Source organism: Rhopalosiphum maidis, chromosome 1, assembly GCF_003676215.2.
Source record: "Rhopalosiphum maidis isolate BTI-1 chromosome 1, ASM367621v3, whole genome shotgun sequence".
In the NCBI taxonomy this organism is placed as follows: Eukaryota; Metazoa; Arthropoda; class Insecta; order Hemiptera; family Aphididae; genus Rhopalosiphum; species Rhopalosiphum maidis.
In genome coordinates this window covers 36,020,139-36,034,398 of record NC_040877.1, presented here as the reverse complement: position 1 = coordinate 36,034,398, position 14,260 = coordinate 36,020,139, and the positions used below count along the sequence as shown (strand labels likewise).

The 14,260-nt window shown below is 31.9% G+C and overlaps 1 protein-coding gene across 6 annotated transcripts in view; it reads right to left on the bottom strand.

The window, feature by feature from the left end:
• LOC113548490 (insulin gene enhancer protein ISL-2B-like) overlaps positions 1 to 14,260 on the bottom strand; it is a 112,753-nt gene that overhangs the window by 35,586 nt on the left and 62,907 nt on the right. The window contains exon 1 of one of the 6 annotated variants that reach the window (XM_026949390.1): positions 4,718 to 4,819. The exons of the other annotated variants lie outside the window; for them this stretch is intronic. The gene's annotated coding sequence lies outside the window, so the exon portion shown is untranslated. Of the gene's footprint in view, positions 1 to 4,717; positions 4,820 to 14,260 lie in introns of those variants that run through there. 6 annotated transcript variants of the gene reach the window in all.

Sequence of the window (14,260 nt, the reverse complement as noted above, 5' to 3'; positions counted from 1 at the left end):
ATATTTTCAGACATTCTAAAATATAACTTAATTTTAATGAAAAATAAACACGACGAGATAATGATGGGCTCGTATTAATCGCGTATAATACAGGTATAATGTTATGAACTTACGACTTCGAATATTCGGAATCAGGATACACATACATTTACAGAGTGGATCACTCACCCGTTATCCTGCTGTGTTAGTTTTATGAGGAAAATTAAAAACAGCTACGGCCCTTAGGGATATTTATATACACATTATACAATACACCTACACCTTGTTAAATGTTACGGAGTTAAGCGATTGATGAGAATGCAGACATTGGAGTACACGTCTTTTAAGGCGTAAAATGTGACAAGACATTACGTCTATATATATATAAAGTGGACAAAAGAATGTCATTTTATTTTTAAACCATTCAACGGTCGATCTCGTAAAATAAAAATAAATGTTTAGGCGCTAATACACATACCAGGTGGGCCGGGATAGAGACCATGCGTCCCGTACTTTAAACTCCGCGACGTCTGCTCAACAACACATAACTAATGGTTTGTTTTCGATAAAAACATAGTGAGTGATCGAGCTCCAGTATACAATTGTAAATTAGCGCGTTTGATGAAATCTTCAACAAAGTACGAACTTGATTTGACCAAAAATGCGATTATTTGTCGATACATTTTTTAAAAGTTTACCACCCGAAGTCGCGTTTTTGAAACGATAACAGAAAGTCACCGCAGTGAGGTTATATATTATTATAACGCTCACAAATCACGATCAAAGCGAATATGATACAACTATAATTATATAAAATTCATCAAAACACACTCGTCAGGCTAATTTAAAATGATTTATTTGAAACGTGTGGCGGTAAAAATGATTTCTGTTCTTACTTCGGATGGACTGCACGGTATATAAGAGTATATCTATAATCTAACTGTATTATATCACATTTTGTAATTACCGAAAGTTAATGGTGACGACTGTCTAAGTAATGGACGACGCGGTTATGTGATATAATGATAAAATTATGGTAAAAACAAACGTTGGCGTCGGAGGTGAATAATAATAATAACTGAAGGGTTTGAGGTTTTACGCGAAATGAATTAAAAAGGGCGGTTAATGAAAAACGACCGCAATATTATTATTATTGTTATTATTATATTGTTGCGTGTATACAATGGCGGTTAACGACAACCGTAAAATGCAATAATAATAATGTATATTATACTATTATAAGAACACTCTGCTGCCGCCGTGCTTTGTGGCTGCCTACGTAGGTATATAATAGTATTATATCCGCGTGTATTTACTTAATTACGATAATTGAGAATTATTCTTTAATTTTAATTATTGCCGTTTAAAAACAAAATCGGCTCGAGTGGAGCGCGTATAAACCATTTCGCTTTAAAATATATCCATCCTGAGTCAATGGCAGCGGCGGTGGCTATCGAGAACAATTAAACTTATCGTCGTTATTAAAGAGCTAACTTTTAGTCCGCTCAGCACGTTAATTGGTACTCCACCGCCATCGCCGTCGCCACTCGTTTTTCTCCGTTCCTCTTCTTCCTGGCAGCGGTCTTTGGGGTCTATGAGCGCGACCGACGACGTTGCGGAGTAGGGGCTGCTGTAGAAACGCGGCGCGGCAAAAAGAGAAATAAAAATAAAAATAAATATTGTGTTTAACAAAAGCGAGACAGATAACAAAGCGAACCATCCCCGCGCACGCGCGCCCAAACGAACCAATTAGTTGAATTGAAAACTTAAGGTTCAAAAATGAATAATATATAAAAGAGAAAACGGACATAAAATATAATCATAATATAAAGTGAACTTTACATTTTTTTCCTTTTCCAAGTAATTGGATTACTGGCGGGCGCGCTTACAATAATTAATGTAATTGATACAATTGAGATTTGAGAGACTTATGCAGGATACACCGCCTCTCTATAGCCAATGCTGCAGTGGTTTTTCTTACGTCCACTACATCAGACACTTAATCACCGTCATATTAATTGTCGAAAATAAAAGGAATAAAAGGTTACTGTGGTCTCAGAGAAGATTGTAAAATTACTTTTTCAAAGCAACCAAAGCAACACGTACGATCTATAGAATTAACTATCATCAAAAATGAAAAAAAAACATAACATTTTAAGACTAATGCATTTTTCGCTTCGTCAACTGCTAAATATCTAAAAAATATATACCGAATTTGTTCGAAAACAAGCTCGCTGAAAACCGCTAAGAGTATGTACATACTTGCATTTCAAAAGTTATTTGGTAAAAAGTAAATGTAAAAATTAAAATTAAAATGTAAATTTATAAGCTATACTTTTAAACGTTATTTTACCTGATTTCTAATCTATATTATACTAAAATGATGTACTCACGTTAATTACAATATTATATTACCTATGTAATAATATATGGTTTATAATACTATATAATCATATACCATATTTATTATACCTATATCTACTCACATACATCTCATTATCATATTTGTTATGATATGTACAATTTTCGCTTGACGTTTAACAAACAATAATCATGATATTATTAAAGTATAAAATATGAATAATATACTATACACATGCGTGAACGCTTTGATTTTTAACACTGATAAAATTCGTATACTGCAAAAAATCATTTGTCGCAGTCGATACGCTTAATATCTGAAGCGAAATGTTTTCTTAAATACGCATTACACATTATAATAGATATTATGCAAACTGGACATCAATCATATTAAAATCAACTCGTGCGCAGCTGCAGTGTACAATGTATTAAAAATGCATTTATTAATTCTGGCGGGTTTAGTGGTGGGTGAGAGGTGAGTTGTAGTAGGCTCGTCATTATGGTGAGGTAAAAGGGGGGGGGAACGCCCGTGGGAAAAGAGATTCCCGGACTCATTTTCCCCCGTCCACTGGGACACGACCACCATGTGAAGTGTATATATACTAACCCTATGAATTAATTTCGAGTTTTAGTTCGATTATAAAATATATGAATCCGAAAACAATTTACGGGACCGCCGCCGTACACACTGGCTGTGTGTGCGCGAGTGTTTTTTTTTTTGCTTCGGCGCGGACACTGCACACAATATAATAATAATTTTCCCTCGCCGTTGCCACCGCCACTTTTTCCCCTATTACACACGAAGATCGTGTCCAAACAATGGGCCTCATTGTGTGTGCAACCTTAAAGCATTTAAATTGTTTTTTTCCCTGAACGGAATTCGGAACAAGCCAATCATGTGAGACGGTCACGTTTTAATCTGGTTTTTGTGTTCGTATATGTATGTAAATTGTAAAGTGTATGTACACATATTATATACATATTATTATAATATATTTTAATTTCCTTGAAATACATTTCTAACCCTATTGCTAGTGCGTTTCCCGTCCACCGGTCGATGAAACGGAAAACCTCATTCCCAAAACCTATTAACCACATACAATGTATACTTTATGTACATAGTTATTATAAAATATGATATAGAAATCAAGAACAATTCTGGTCCGTCGTAGCGTATAATATTCATTTACCGATAGCGCTGGTACTCGTGTAATAATAATATTAATATTAGTATTATAATACGTTTCGTATAATTATCACGACGACGAAGTATGTACACACAAGCGTGTGCGGAGAACCAGCGATATTTTGTTGTCATTAATCACGTGGGCATTCAGCTATCCGAACAGACGAACAGTCCAATTAACTCGGCCGCCGGTTGAGAGACTTGGGTGCCGCCGCCGTCGCCGTCGACGATGTATATCCGTATGTGTTCGTTCGTCTCGACCTCCTCTTCGATATTTCCAATTTATAACTACGCCATGCCACTATAGTACCTAATTACTTTTTAGCTCTTTTTTTTTTCATTTACTAATCAGACGTTTGCGATATAACTCGTAGGAAGATATGTATGAGTATATATACATACGTTTGTTCAGTTTGTTGAATACACGGTAAGTATCAGGTTTTGTTGTAACGTGTAATTGTGAAAAGCTTATACACAACGCAATGATACGTTGCAGATATTAACCATATATTAATCGTATTTAATTTACTATGTACGGTTTTTATTTGTTTAAAAACCTATGTTCGGTCCGTTTTCAACACTAGTAGTCACGTAGGTCATTTATGACACGCGTAAATACAAATATCGTGCAGTATATGCTACGCATCCGTTTTTTTATATCCGTTACCAATTTATTTATCCGCATACTGTAAACAAACCAGCTATTGTGGTAACCAGTTAATCGTTCACACTCGATGCGGTATAGGTATGATGAAAATTACCAAATGAAAGATGAGTGCACAGATAAATTGGTGTTCGTGAAATGTTTATAAAAAAAAAACTAACCTTTTAAAGAATACGGGTTTCCGTTCAGTTAACAAATGTATTTAAAAGCATTAAGGTATAGTAATGATATTACCTGTAACATATGGAAATTTATAGAGAATTAATTAAAAAAAAAAAAAAAAAAACATAATGTATAATGTAGGAAAATATTATACATTTTAATATGAACCACATTTCGAATTAATTATAAACGACCATGCTATAAATTGCGCGATACCTATCATATTCCGGTTAGATAAATTACCCATATTACATCGAATGGATATTAATATAAAAGTATAAAATAATAAAATTAATTACTGTTGATATAACCGACGTTCAATGATTTACTTATGTAAACATATTAAGTAAAAAAATAAACTTAACCATTTTGTTATGCGTATCGTTCTAAACAATATTGTTGAGAGCCGTGGGAATTTGCAAAACCGAAGTCGTGATGATATGGTAGTGATATCGAAGTTAGGTAAACCGTTGCGATCGTCATGTTATAAGCCTTTTTTAGAGCACACTTAAAATCGAGTTTTAGTAGCTCCTGTCGATTGTACGATCGACCGGTCATCAACAATTGACATTGCTGCAGTAAGCAATAATATCATATACTTATTGTCACCGCGGGGCAGATACACCGCAGTGCAGAGAATGCAACTGCACCAGTCGTTGTCACCGGTATGGTTTATAAACTGCCCAGATGTAGGTAGTACATGTTCTCCCGCGTCAGAACCAGTGAGACAGTTAGCTATATCCGCCTGACGTGCAGTAATAGTCGTCATCCCACGGACCTAGAAAACGACGGAAGTTTTTTTTCAATTTTTTTCTCTTCTTTTTCTTTTGATTTCTCACAATTTACACTGCTCCTACCATTTTTATTATTGGTTGTTACTTATTTTTTTTTTAAATTCATATAAGGCATGTGCGAGGTTTAATTGTTGTTTCGTTCGCGTAAACCCGGTCATATCGTGTTCTCTACCGCTGTCTTATAGGGCGAGAAATACTATATTTTTTTTTCCAATTTTGCATGTATGATATATTTTTTCATTTTATATGGCACGCAACGAATTCTAATTCTTCGTATACGCATATATAGGTACGACATATCGTCGTACGAAGTAGAGGCAACTCGTGTATATATAATATAATATGTGATGTGTGTACCACTGTGTAATGCGTATGACCATGTGTATGTGAATAAGTGTGAGGGAGTGTGTGTGTGACTTGCGGGTTGCGTTTATACTTCCTTACGCGCACATGACGCGTTACATAAATCCCCAAATACGGATTGTGCGCGTGACTTGAAATCTTGAACGTTAATGCAACTATATGCGGCTATGCGTAGAGTTATTGGCTTCGATCCAAAGGAAAAAGAAGAAGAAAACCGAATACAATACCTATAATAACATTGATAAACCGACCGTGCGCGGATTTCTCGGTGAAAAAAAAAATTAATAATCACATTATATATTCAACACATTGTACTGCAGTGTATTCGGTTGTACGATCTATATGAACCAAATATTCTTGCAATCGTATATACACACCGTTTATATACACGCGCGTTGTGTATAAATAATATAATATAATATTAATTATATTGTATGTTTTTAAACACTAGACACTGTGTCACGTATATCGGCCTTCAAAGAACACCAATGCCCGGGTATAATTTTCAAAGAAATCGATCATAGCCACCTGTTGTGTTAATAATAATCCTACGCATTCATCTGATTAGCACAGTATACCTACTCGTAGTTAACGCGTGCAAACCACACAAATACGTATTTCGTATTATAAATAAATCGAAGTACCTGTATACTAATATATCATATCCGAAATGATTACATGAGTAATACGTAAATGCAACTACACACTGTGGCTAAGTTGACGACACGCGTTTTGTTTACGACGTGATTGTGAAATACATTTAAATCCTAATAGAAATACTATATGTCATAATACTTGTGCATAATACACAGTGCGGCATAAGTCGGTTCCCACTGTCTTGTTATCGAAAAACTGCTTATTATTATTACTATTAACAGTAGGAACCGACTTATGCCGCACTCTGTATATAGTCATATAGGTATACATAATTTCTATGTATATTGTATATAAATGGGTAAGTATTTTAATTAATTCGGCCGTCACTAATCGAAAACATATAAAAACATAATATCAGATTCTCTAAATGGACCATAAGTGTGTATATAATATACTAGTATATGTATAATATGTTTTTATTTAATATGGAAAAATAGAGTTTCTTTAAAATTATAATTTATACAGTTTATGATTGCACACGATTTAATACCGATATGTAGGTTAATAGATAATTACAATTTAAAATAGATTAATATATCTTTCACTTTAATTATTATTGTAACGAAAACTAAACATAATATAATCTCTATATATAAATACATAATAGGTATGCACGTATAATGGAGTATAGTTATAATAATGTAATAATAAGGAACACAAAATGGTTGTACTATCAACAAACTAATTTTGTTAATGATCTACAAACATAATAATTGTTTAAATAAGCAAAATTAATTGCTACCTAACCGAGGGGTTTTAAAATTAAAAAAAAAAACGTTTGTTCAAATCAACAAAGATTATATTGCTGATTCTGTACACAAAGCGTAAAATGAGATTGCAATATTATTAACAAACTAATTTTGTTAATGAGGTGGTTTCACCCATTTGCGAAAAAGTTTATATAAAAGATTAGGTACAACTGGGTTTTCCTTTCAATCTGTTGTTATGATGATTTAATAAATATATGCAGGAAAAAAATAACTACGGGGTTTCGATGTTTCAGAATCAAGGTAAGTTATAAGTATAAAAAATGTATGATTTTTTACTAATCGTGTTTAAAGGTTTTAATATTACCTACATGTTTGTGAAAATAACTAATGGCGTACGTACAAGAAATGATAAATTTTCACAAAATGAAAAAACATAATATTATTTCATTAATTATGAAATGTATGAAATCCTAATTATTAATAAATTATGTATGTAATACTTTACGAATTAGGTGCTATAACAACAATAACTGTTTAATACAATTAAAGTTGTATTATTAGATAAATGATAAGCAGTTATTTATAATTGTAGCTGCAAAATGCTATAGTAGATGACAGCAATAATGTAATCTACTGAAAATTAGGTTTACTGATTAAGATTCGGTATAAATAAGATGAAATGATTACATTACTACGCGCGAAAAATACCCCCCTCCAAAAAAAAAAAAAAATAAGCGTACATATCCACGAATATAGCTGTAGTAGTAGTGTAATTTTGAATACATATTTTTATGGTCTTGGCATGGAAAAATACAGAATAAGTTTTATTTTACGGTTTTGCAGGTCTGTCCCGAAAAAATACTATTGGTAAGGCAGCGGATAGTAGATTCACTAATATGCCAATTCATACTGTTAAAAAATATTAAAACAATTCTCAGGGGAAGAAGTTGAGAGGTTGACACAGTAACACTACACATCCATATAGACTGATTTTAATTTTAATGAATTTCCAATCATCCATGATACAGTTGACCTTTATATTTGTAGTTAATTTCTAACAACGTTGCAGTTATACATCATTAAGTAATTCTTAATCAACATCTTATAATCGATATCATAAAATTAATTCCAAACTTTATTTAATTGAAACTGTACTACTGCGTGTCAAAATTTAATTAAGTTGTCTGAAAAAAATTCAATAGTTTGGATTGTATTAGTTTTCTAGTTTCGAAGAAGAAAAATAGAGATGGAATAAAAAAATGAATTCATTATTGATTAACAATAAAATAATATACGTAGGCTATAATTTATGGAAAAAAAGAATATTTTTTACCGTTAAATTTTCACAGTACCTGTTATATTATGTATACAAACATATATTAAATTGTCAATTACGACGTTATTGAAAACAACCTAACAAACTTTTACTGAAAATAAACAAATTTTCACTACACACAGTTGGTTAAAACATCGCGATGAATTCAAATATTTGTTTTAATATAATATGTTTAAACTTATACACTTATAATTTGCAATTTGCAGTTTACTATAATACACAGATATAATATCAATATATTATATATGTAGGTAGAATATATGCATATTATACAAATAGTGCGAGTACTTACATAAAAACTTAATTTTACGTATCGGACTCATGCAAAACCGAAAAAAGGATAGGATAACTAAAGCTATTGAAATATTAATTTAATATTATATTATAATACAATTGAAGATGGTTATAGAAAAGACTAAACACATACTACACGCATATACAGTATACTTGTTACAATAAGTGTAGGTACACAATATTTTAGGTATAATTTATTATACATAGTCAGCTTTAAATAACCGTTATAGATGAGAATCAATATTTATCTTTTTAAATCAACCATGGAATTTTTAATATCTATGAATATAACTGTATAATCATATAATCTACTAAGGACTATTTTCTAATACCGGTATTTATACAAAAGTTGAAAATACGTCTCTGATATATTGCGTAGGATTAATGATTAGTTTGTATAGTATTACGTATGGAAAAAAAAATTAAACGTTTCATCATCCATCTAATATATTATAATATTATATTAGGTATAATAGGTATATATTGTATATTTTTTAGGTATATTATGTTATAAATAAGGCTACAAATGATACTCGACGATGATTATGGAAATAATAAACACTGGATACTGCAATCTGGACGAGAGTATATAATAAATAATTAATATTAATAATAAATAGTTGTTATTTTATCGATTTCTATCCGAATGATGGTTAGATACCTGCTACCATACAGTATAATATTATACGCGAATGCCGAACCGAAAAATTACTGTAAGAGTTTCCGTGTACGTCACTACAAATGCGACATTCGCACGTCGAATAGATTTGGTGCGTGAGAATGAAATTTTTTTTAACGTCTGTTTTTTTAAGCGTTATTATTTTATCGTCATCGTCGTTGCCCGCCCGTCGTTTATCGAATGAAAAATTGTCCAACCACCGCTCTGAGTCATCTCCGCCACTGAACGGGCAGTCCGCTCGGCGGCGATAAGAGCGCATCGGCGGAGAGTCACGTGCTCGATACACACACATATATACACCCACGTATATAGTATATACATACGCATGTACATACGGAGGCTAATTCGATTATGTGTACACAATGCGGTCCCCAAATTGCCGTACTCGAACGGCCGCCGCTCGCGAGCACAATGGGTCCGGAATTAAAAGCCCGACACGCACACCGCACTACTGCTGCTATTATACCGCGGTACCGGTACATAAAGTATTATAATATAATATAATAATATAACGGCCCGAACGCAATTTTATGTTTTCATTATTATCGTTATCATTTTATTAATCGCGTTTACACACTGCTGTTGGCTGCCCCGGTTGTTATAATATATATTATATTCGCCGGCGGAGACAAGTGACGTGAACTCGATTCAATCAGTCGTATGCAGCTCCTCTCGAAACTACCGCGCTCGAGGGTGGCTGGACAGGGGTGACGGCGAGTGTGGCAGGGTGGTTCCACCGCTGGAGAGCCTTTTAAAAACGTTATCTGATCAATGGGGTGCCGGGTGGCGGGGCGTTGGGTTCCGTGCCAAATTACCCTCATATTTATATAATAACGTGCATGTGTGTGTGTACGTGTTGTCGTCGTTTTAAAAACTTTTTTATTTTAAACCCGCTGCCCCGTTTTTGTGTTTGCCTGTATGAAATCGATTGAAATAACGCGGATTATGTGCCTATATAATTCGTGCGTGTGTCTGTATGCGCTTTTCGTATTATAATTAATAGTAACGATAATCTATTGGTATATATATAAATATATCATATAATTTATATTAACAACAGACACAAACCGATGAGGTATACACGCTCGAACGACGACCGATGACTGACACCACCTCTGATGCCGCCACAGCACCCTGACAACGACGTTTCGCGACCCTTCTGCAGTATACCAGCTGGATCGACCGACCAAATACCTCCACGCCGTTTGTTTACAACGATAATTACTACGACGCATGTGTGCGTGCGCGTCCATTTGGATGAATTAAAAAATATAATATTTATATCACGAAGTACGTGCGTATGACGTTTATTAAAATAATTTATATAAAAAATTGTGCACGTCACCACATTATATTAGCCGTACTCAGAACAAATTTTCAGGAAGTGGGAAAGGAGTTATGAAATGTTATTAAAAAAAAAAAACTGTGTTAAATTTATGTTAGGTTACATAATATGAAAAACAATTTGGGGATATTGAAACCTTATACAGCTCCCACTTTCCACAAACACACACACACACACATATGTTTGGCCAATAATAAGCGGATACTTGTATTATAATAATTATATCACTTATATCATAAGGCTTTCTTTTAATTTCGAATGAATTAATGTGTATAAATATGCTAAATAATCATTAACGTTATACTGTACATATTATTCAAATTTAATATACAATAATAAACAGTAAGTGCACAGATGTTATTTAGAATATTATTTAGTGTTTATATTTTGTCAACTATATTTAAATATTTATTTGATAAATTATACGATATTATTATATATATATTATACAATATACTATTTATACATGTGATCGAAATCTGTTTATTATCATTATTGATTTATAAATACAGCGATATTTCGTAACAAATATTTTCATAAAATTATACTGCTGAATGATATGAGTTGTTTTACATGGTAAAAAATCTCAAAAACCATAATGTTATAAGTTATGAAGATGCATTTTTAATTAAATCCAATAAATAATATAATTTTTTTCATAATCACTTAAGTCGATCAAGAAAACGAGATAGTATGTTTAAAAAAAATTGTCTAAACGATTATTATAAAATAATATTTATAAAATAAGTGCAGTGTGTTCCGTTTGGGTTTCTATTGTGGATTTGTATTATAACTATATACATATACATATAATATATCTATATATACAAAGCCAATCCACAAAGATCCGCGAAAGTGCTTAGAGCTAAGTCTTGTAGTGGCTGCGTCGATGTTTTTTTCGGCACATTACCGCGATATTAGCTTTCAGACAAATTGAAATCTATCTAAAAAAAAAAACGTGCCATGCCGTCTCTGAATATTTCATGGATATCAATATACTTTATTGCGGCGACCGGCAGTAACTTAGGACGTCACTCTCGAAATAAGTTTCCATTGGACTACGTTTCTCTTCAGGTCCCAACCCCTCTCCGACCTCGTCCGACCATATAGCCCAATTCCACAACGAATGTCTTTAACGGCATTATTTAATAGCTTTTAGGTTTTTCGTATCGTACGACGGAATGAGAGGAAAAAACCCCCGACATTTTCTCATCCTCTCCGGTATATTAAAATTTTATAAATATATCGGCGGATGTCTTTGAGGGAGAATAAAAATAAGTAAAATATGCAAACGGCCGACCGGCAATCTAATAATAATTATTCAAAAAGAGGTTTTTATTAAAATTAATTTCGTTTAAATGAATGTCAATTTTAAATTTTAATCGACATATTCGTGGTAAGTCTATCAACTATTTGACTTTATATATAATAACTGTTGTTTTATATAAAGAGACATCCAAGCAAGTATTTTATTAGATACTTTTATATTTCATTGTTTGCTTGTAAGAATTTCATTAGCTCAGGTGTTCTGCAGTGGGGTGAAGTTGTTAAAATATATTTGATTTTACCACAAAGTATTCAAATATGACATTCCAATAGATCGAATTTTTAATACTAAATTAATAAGTGTTTATTGGCTATTTAAAAAAAGTAATATGATGTAGTATTAATATATACAATCTCATTATCAGTTATTTACCAACCAAAACTCTATATGCGAGTATAAGTATATTCTATTATGGTAAATATATATGTATACTATATATATACACTATGTTATAAGTATGTATATTTAAATACGTTTAAAAAAAAAGGTTTTTTATTTTATTTATATACATAATCGTTTAGCTCACAGAAAAAAACTGTTTGTTTATACCACTTCAGTGTAATGCTATATTATACTTATATATTCTACATTATCTCGGCATGTGTTTTAAAGTAGATATTGATGAGAACAATGGCATCGTGACAAAATATTCATATAATAAAAAAAATCTTTAACTTTTTATATAAAAATAATTAATAAACCATTAAAATAAAAAAGTATATAATATATTATTCTGTGATTATGAATTTATAGCCGTGGGATTAATAAAAAAGTTATATATGATTCATTATACGTTAATAAGTACAGTTAATTAGATTAAAATTTTGAAGTTAAAATATTTTAGGCTGAACCGGAATTTTAAACAATCTTCACCATCGAGTTTTTATTCGAATTTAACTTAGACATCTATTTATTGACTGAATTGTAATTTTCGTTATTCAATTCCATCTAGACACGCTTGTCATATATTGTTTATTATACATATATCTATGAAATATAATCTAAAAATCAAAGAAAAATGCGGTGTAAAATCTTGTTACGGTTTATAATAACATTCGACAAGATATTTTTTATTCTTGCTACAAAGTGAAGTCGGCAATTTCAATAAACGTTTATAAATAAGAGAGTCCATTTATTTTTCTAGCACGCTAGTTATAAGAGATATATCACCTGACACAAAAAAGCATTGTTCATTTTTTTTAGAATACATTCATATATATAATAATTCAAATTTAAAACTAAATTAGAATAATACGTTCTTACTGTACATTAAACATCAAATGCCAAAATGGAGTCGAAAATATTTCTTGGGGTATTTAACTCCTTCGCGAATACACAAAGAGATACCTATATTATATTATAGTTTTAGAATAATAATTCGATTAGAGGGATTTTAGCTAGGTACTTATGCGAATATTGTATATATAAGACGTATTAATAACGCATGATAAAACATATAACTGGAAATCGTTTTTCCTGGCTGTATTATAATACTGTTGAACTTATTTATTGTTTATACTTATAACAAAATAATTCTACAACAAGTAGATCAAATATAATATGTATGAATGTATGTTTAACACTAAAACGATTTTCTAAACGATAAATCATGTATTTTTAGATTATATCGAAACCTATTATTAGCTTATTAATGTACATATTTTAATTTAATTTTTAACTCGCTATTAGTAAAAAAAAAAAATGTTAACTAATTATGTACAGTCATACATTTTTAGGGGATGAAATGAACAGTAAAAAAGTAGCTGTTGTGAAGAAGAATGGGGGTTATGGTTAGCAACATACACATACTAATAGTACATATACTACTCTGTGTAATATATAAGGTGATTTTATTAAATAGAGGAAACTGGGTGTCTTAAGTGTTCCCGGTATTGTGGTAGGACGGATGGGTGGACGTACAGGAATATAGCAGTAGTGAGGTCTGACTGGTCTGAGGGTAGATTTAATTAACGTGGGAAGAGTGCTGAATCGGGAACGTAATGAATTTCCACGCAGTTTTCCGGAACCGGCTTCATTAGCGGAAAAGGCAGTCCGCGGATAATTCGAATGGCTTTAAACCCTCGACTCCGCCCGACTGCCCACCCGCATGCCACGAATCGTTACTATTAATTAAAAAAATCCGCTACAACAGTTCGGTATTTCAACACAAACTAATATATACACACACACACATATATACACTTATATGTATATAAATATATGTATTCCTAACTGCCACTATCCCCGTCTACGGTATATAGATGCGTTTATGTGTAATGTATGATGTATATATTATATACTATATAGGTGGTATGTAACATTCGAATATATTCATTTTCTTTCCGGTTATTGTTTGTTGTTCTCTCTACGTCACCCGTATTATATTAAAGCAATTTGCGTTGA